This window comes from Balearica regulorum, chromosome 5 (assembly GCF_011004875.1).
Source record: "Balearica regulorum gibbericeps isolate bBalReg1 chromosome 5, bBalReg1.pri, whole genome shotgun sequence".
Classification (NCBI taxonomy): domain Eukaryota; kingdom Metazoa; phylum Chordata; class Aves; order Gruiformes; family Gruidae; genus Balearica; species Balearica regulorum.
Window position 1 is genome coordinate 71,427,759 of NC_046188.1, and position 6,000 is coordinate 71,433,758.

Sequence of the window (6,000 nt, forward strand, 5' to 3'; positions counted from 1 at the left end):
ACTCATGAGGCAGGGCTTGCTCAGAGCCTGAATCCTGTTTTTATGGGTGTGTGATCAATACTGGACAATTGTGCCTAAGTGCATTTCATTTTTCTTCGTGTTGATCAAAAACTATTTTTCTCAGTGAAGTAGTCACCAGCATTATTTCTGGTTGCATATAATATATGCTTTTTCTCTCTGAGTGTTTTTTTTGAGCATAGGGAAGTAGCTCTAAAGCCATGAAGATCTCAGGAAGGATAACTTCAAATTGTGTTTCCCTGTATAATAGTCATCTAGCTCCGGAGTGGCTGGAACAGCACCATTTTCTGTAAGCTCACTTGCTTTATTGAAAGGGAGCAATAAATGAGCTTATTCAATGTAAACTGACTTTTAGACTTATTTTAAAGTTGTCACGGCCTGGAGGGCATTAACAGGCTTTAATTTCCCTGAGCAGCCTCACCTGGCCCCAAACCCACAGCCACAGGAATCCCAATCGTGCTCAGCCCTGAGCCCTCTGTCCGCTGAGTTCTGTTGTAGCTGTGCTGCTCTGCAGCCTTGTCTCCTGGACGGATGCCTTGGGCCTGTGCTGTAGGCAGCTCCTCTCCTGGATGGACCCCTTGGATATATGTTGTAGCTTACCCCCAGCCCCACGTTCCCGATGGACTTGGTTCATTGCTTGCTGTGGCTGTGGCTGTCGATGGACCCAGTTACCAGCCCTGGCTCTGCCCACTATGCTGGGGTCCCATGGGACTGTACCCTACTGGTGAGGGTACTGCCTGTGCTGGGGTGCCTCCTGGCCATCCCCATTCTTTGGGCAGCAGCTGGTCTTTGCTGCTCCCTGACAGAAGCCACCAAAACTGTCTGTATTTTCTTTTGTATTTAGATTAGTGATGATACATTAACAACAGAGCTGGAGCTGAGCCTCAGCCTGCCTGGAGTGCCTGAGTGACATCTCTCTGACCCTGGATGGAGGAGCACCTGGAAGGGGCACCCTGTCCTGCCCAAGCTCAAACACCGCACTTGAGGAAAAATCAAATGTTGCAACGGGCACAGACTAAAACGCAGGAAACTCTACGTGAACATGAGGAAACCCTTTTCCACTGCGAGGGTGACCGAGTGCTGGCACAGGCTGTCCGGGGAGCCTTATGGAGTTTCACTCCTTGGAGATACTCAAAAGCCAACTGGATGTGGTCCTGGCTCCAGGTGACCCAGCTTGAGCAGGGAGGGCTAGACTAGGCTGTTCCTTGCCAATCTCAGCCAGGCTGTGATTCTGGGACTAGGATCCCCAACCCGCTCGTGGGGATGGGAAGCTGCCAGTGTGTGGCAGCAGGATGCCCAAAGCCCTGGGGCCCCTGTGCTGGGTGGCTTCGCTGCTGGTACCCACAGCAGGGGTGAGTACTGGTGTGACACTGAGGTGTTCCTACCCACAGGGCTGTGACCTTGCAGTACGGTCATTATAAAACACTTGCCACCATCCCACACTTGCCTGTGTGAGCGTGTCGGACTCTGCAGGATGAACAATGGCAGCTTTCTCAGCCTCGGCATCCTGCTCCTGGCTGCTGGGGCCATTCTGCTTGCCACCGGCTGTTGCCAACAGGTGCAGGGCTGCTTGGGGCCAGGGGGGCCGCTCCAGGGTGGGGGCTGTGCTGCACTTTTGTGCCCACAGGATAATGGCTGGAGCTGGCAACACTGGAGATAGTGGTGGCAGCTGAGCCAGGTAAGTCCCCTGTGGGTCCACCCTGGGGTCTGTGGGTGCGTCCCCAGGGCAGGGCCTCTCAGAGCAGCCTAGCCCTGGTGTGGAGCAGCCAGGGTGGGTGATTCCTGGGGTGTCCCCGGCCCCCCACAGCTCAGGCAAGCCCTCCCTGATTTGCAGGTGGTGAGCGGCAGGCAGGTGGTCCTGCGGGCCCCCTGTGTGCATCCTGGTGCTGCAGCCCTGGCTGCACCCACTGCAGTGAGGCTGCCCAGGAGCTGCAGTAGCTGTTGCTGTCAGCGTGGGCTGGGACCAGGGCTTCACCAGGACCGGGCTCCTCAGCCATGCTGGACCCCAGGGACCTGGCAGGTGGCGGGGCAGGACCTGGAGGAGCTGGTGGAGTGGGGCCACCTGCCCTGCCATGGCTGCAGCTCCTCCGTCTCCCCCAAGAGCCTCAATCTTTCAGAGAGCCTGAGAGACTCTGGATGGAGGATCCTCCATGCAGCTGGGGTCCACCCACTCCCTTGGACCCATGCGTGGCAGCAGAGCCTGTTCAGCCCTGAAGATTCACGTGGCAAGGACAGGACTGGAAATGCAGCTGGGGGCCGTGCCCGTGCTAGTGTAGTTGTTGCAGCAACAAGCGGTGCTTCAACAAGGCCAAGCCCTTCGAGACTTGCCAGCCGGGACCTTGCCCCATCCCCGCGAGGTTCCCGGGTCACACACAGCTGCTCCCGGCCTGGCCCAGCAGGAGGGCTGGGGTGTGCAGACTTCCCCAAAGCGTGACCGCAGACAGGACAGCAGGGATTCCTTTGTGCGGAGGGGAACCCCAGGCAAAGCGCCGCTGCCGCCTGGTGACCAAATGGCGGTACTGCAGGCAGAGAGCGGCGCATGCGCAGTACAGAGCCGCTGTCAGCTCGGTGCTGCCGCCTGGTGATGAAATTTCGGTACTGCAGGGGAGCGGGATCCTGCCGCCCGGCGACCCGACTGCGGGTAGGCGCTGCCGCGCTCCACGTTGCCGCCCGCCGGTAACGGCATTGCGACGTTGCAGCGCCCGCGGGGCGCTGCCGCCGCCGCCGCCGCCGGGGCGCTCCTTGCTGCTTCCCGCTAAGGAAACGCCTCTGCCCCCCGACGGGCGCGGTGCCGGCGGGCGCTCGAACTGCAGCGCCGCTGCTGCCCCGGGCGCGTGCCGCCGGCCGGGAGCTGGCCGCTGCCGCTGGTGCTGCCGCCGCCGCCGCCGCCTGCCCGGAGCCGAAGCGCCGGACTGCAGCGCCGGCACCGTCCAGGGGCGCAGCAGCGCCGCCTTCGCTGCTGCCGCCTGGTGGCCGCAGTGCGGTACTGCAGCCCGGCGGTCACGCGCCGGCTCTGGCCCCTCCGGCGCGCCGGCGCCGCCCGGCGCATGCGCGGTGCGCGGCAGCAGCATGGCGGCACGCTGGGCGCCGGTCCCGGCGGCGGCTGAGGGCCGGGCTCAGCGGTGAGGTGAGGTGAGGTGAGCGAGCCCCGGCGGCGGGTGCAGGCTGTTCTCGTGCCCGCTGGCAGCCCGGGGGTGGCGGGACGGCACGGGACGGGACGGGAAGGGAAGGTTCCAGCCGCCCGCTGCGGCAGCCCCAGAGAGTGTCCCGGGAGCTGACGGGGAAGGGGGGGGGGCAAGAAGGCGGACAGCCTGCCAGGCGCAGGCGCTGGGCGTCTCCCCGACTCGCCGGAGCTCCCCCTGAGCCTCCCCCGGCCCCGCTCAGCTTGTGCAGCAGCTCCCAATTCCAGCACCTCTCCTGAAGCCTGTCCGGCAGCCCCAGGCCGCCCCCAAGCCCTGGCGCCAAGGCGGCAAGCTGGCCCTCGCCTGTGCCGCTTTCTTCCTGAACGGGGGTGCCGGCGGCAGCAGCGCGGGGAAAGAGCGGCGTCTGCGGAAGCCCCTGCAGAAGGAGGGGGGGGGTCTCCGGCCAGGGCCGACCCGCGGTAGTAACGGCCGCTGCTTTTTCTTTCCCTCTGCCAGGCCGCGCTGAGGACGCGGTTGCCTGTTCCTCCTTTGGGGATGCCGTTGACTGCCCCCGCCTCGCGCTCGCGGGGGTCGTCCGTGCCTGGCCTGGCTCTCCTGGTGGCGTGGCGGCGAAAAGGGAGAGGCGGCGGAGCGCTTACCGGCCGTGGACGGGAGCTGCCCTAAGGGAAGCTGGAACGGCCAGAGCAAGGGGAAGAAGAGGAAGAGATGGAAGGCTCTGCGGCCGGCAGCTGCCTCCCGCTGCAGGCAAGAGCGAGCCTGCCTCGCCGGCTGAGGAAAGATCCCTCGTCGTGCTCCGCGGCAGGTCGGGCTGCCAACGGGCACCGCAGGGTCGGTCGGTACGCGTAACCCAAAGCACGGCGCGGCCGTGTGCGAGGGAGGGAGGCCGCTCGTCTAGGAAGACTCGTCTCCTCGGAGCTCTAAGAAGACACCCGTGTATCCTCTGAGGCGGAGGACAGCCAAGCGACCGGAGTAACGGCAAAGGAAAGGCGGAGAGCAGGGGAAAGAAGGGTCTGCGCCGGCAAGCTCTCCCGGCAGCGCCCAGAGCCGGAGCTGCGGTGAGTGCTGGGCTCCGCGGGGCCCCGTCGCCTCTCTTCTGCGTCGCGGGCCCTCCTCTGCCCCCCTCGCTTTCCCGCCCCGCTGTGGGGTTTTTTGCTTTGCTTTCTGCTCCCCTGTACGTTCTTCTTCCATCTCGCTCTGACGGGCTGCCTGTCCCCACCTTTTTTTAGGTCCTGGCTCTCTCTGCCCTGTAGCCCGTGGCTCTTGTTTCCTTCTCTCTCTCTCTCTCTCCCTCTCTCTCTGTCTGGCCCCCCAGCCGCTGGTTTTGCGTTCCTCCCCCTCGGTCCTGTAGCCCGTCGGTATTTCTGCCCTCTCTGGCTCGCTCTGTCCGGCTCCTCGTTCCCGTTGTTCGAGGTCTTCCTTCTCGGCTCTGTAGCGAGTCGTCGTGAGTCTCTCTCTTTCTCCGTCCCTCTTGAGCCTGTTCCCTGCCCCTCATTTTGAAGGCCTGCCTCTCTGTCCCGTCCCCCGTCGCCACGGTGCCCTTTCTCCCTCTCGCTCTGTCTTGCTCCCCGTCCCTGTTTTTTCTAAAGCCTCCCCTCTCTGCCCCCTAGCCCGTCGGTACCTTTTTCTTTCCCCGTCGCGGTTTCTCTGGCTCCCTGTCCCTCTTTCGTTCTCTCTTCCTTCCTCCCTGTCTGCCCCGCAGCCCGTCCCTTCGTTCCTTTCTCCTTCCCTCTCTGTCCGTCTCCCGGTCCCCGTCTTTCAACTCTGCTTCTCTGCAGACGACGCTCTGTACGTTCTTCCGACGCTCTGTACGTTCCCAGTAACGGGTGGAGCGGAAGGCTCTGTGGCCAGGGAATAGCGGCACGGACACGTTCCCGCTGGCTCCGTTGCAGCGGAATTTCGACAGCTGGGTTTGCCCGCTAAATTGACGGCACTGCTGGAAGAAATTTCAGAAAAGCGAGTACCGTGCTTGTCTTTTAAATTCAATCTTTTCAAGTAATTTTTCGACGGACGCCCGGTCCGTGGCTTAGCTATTTGGTTTGCAGTGACACAGACCCGGAGTGTCGCTCTAAGGAGCGTTCTGATTCGCGGAAATTCCCCATAGACAGAGAGTAAGACTCGTGAATGTTGCTCGGCGGTTTGAAATCTCAGGGCTTCTCTGGAAGCTGACCTGCCAGAACGAGCCGAAAGTAGGCAGAACGCCAGTAGGGGTACCGTAGAAAAGGTCCCCTTCTTGACAGGAGAAGAGCTCGGCGAAACGTCGGCGCCGTTTCCCGTAGGGCCTCCGACGTACCGGTTCAGCAATCGTGGGCTTTGTGCGATTCCCTCGGGGACAATCTCGAACAAAAGTTGTACGGCAGAGAGCATCTTAGCTTACTTTCCATCTCCTGCTCGGTTACTTGCAGAATATTTAATTTAGCATCGCGTGGACCCCCAGGGAAAGGTCGGAAAAAAGCGCGCGATGTTTTGAAACGTTTGCCTTGCGAGGAGAAGGGCCGCCTCCCGTTAGGCAACCGAATTCTGTGACCGATTTCCACGCCTCGCACGCGTGCGTGCGCGCGCCCCCGCCCCCTGGCAGACTTTGAAGGAGGCGGTCCCTAAGGCAACGCGATCTAAAACGTGGAAGTTTTTTTTTCTATTTTTAATAGTTTCTTATGGCTATGAGGCTTGTGTGGGCGTTTAGCTCGTCCCGTCCTTAATTCTGAACCCACTGGCTGGTGCGCAAGAACGGTCGTGTGACAAAAACAGCCTGAAATTTGTCCCTGTGCCGGATTTGTCCCGTGGTAAAGGAGTACGTCTGTTATTCCGGGTGCGAAAGGTGTTTGAGGAGCGTACCGCATCG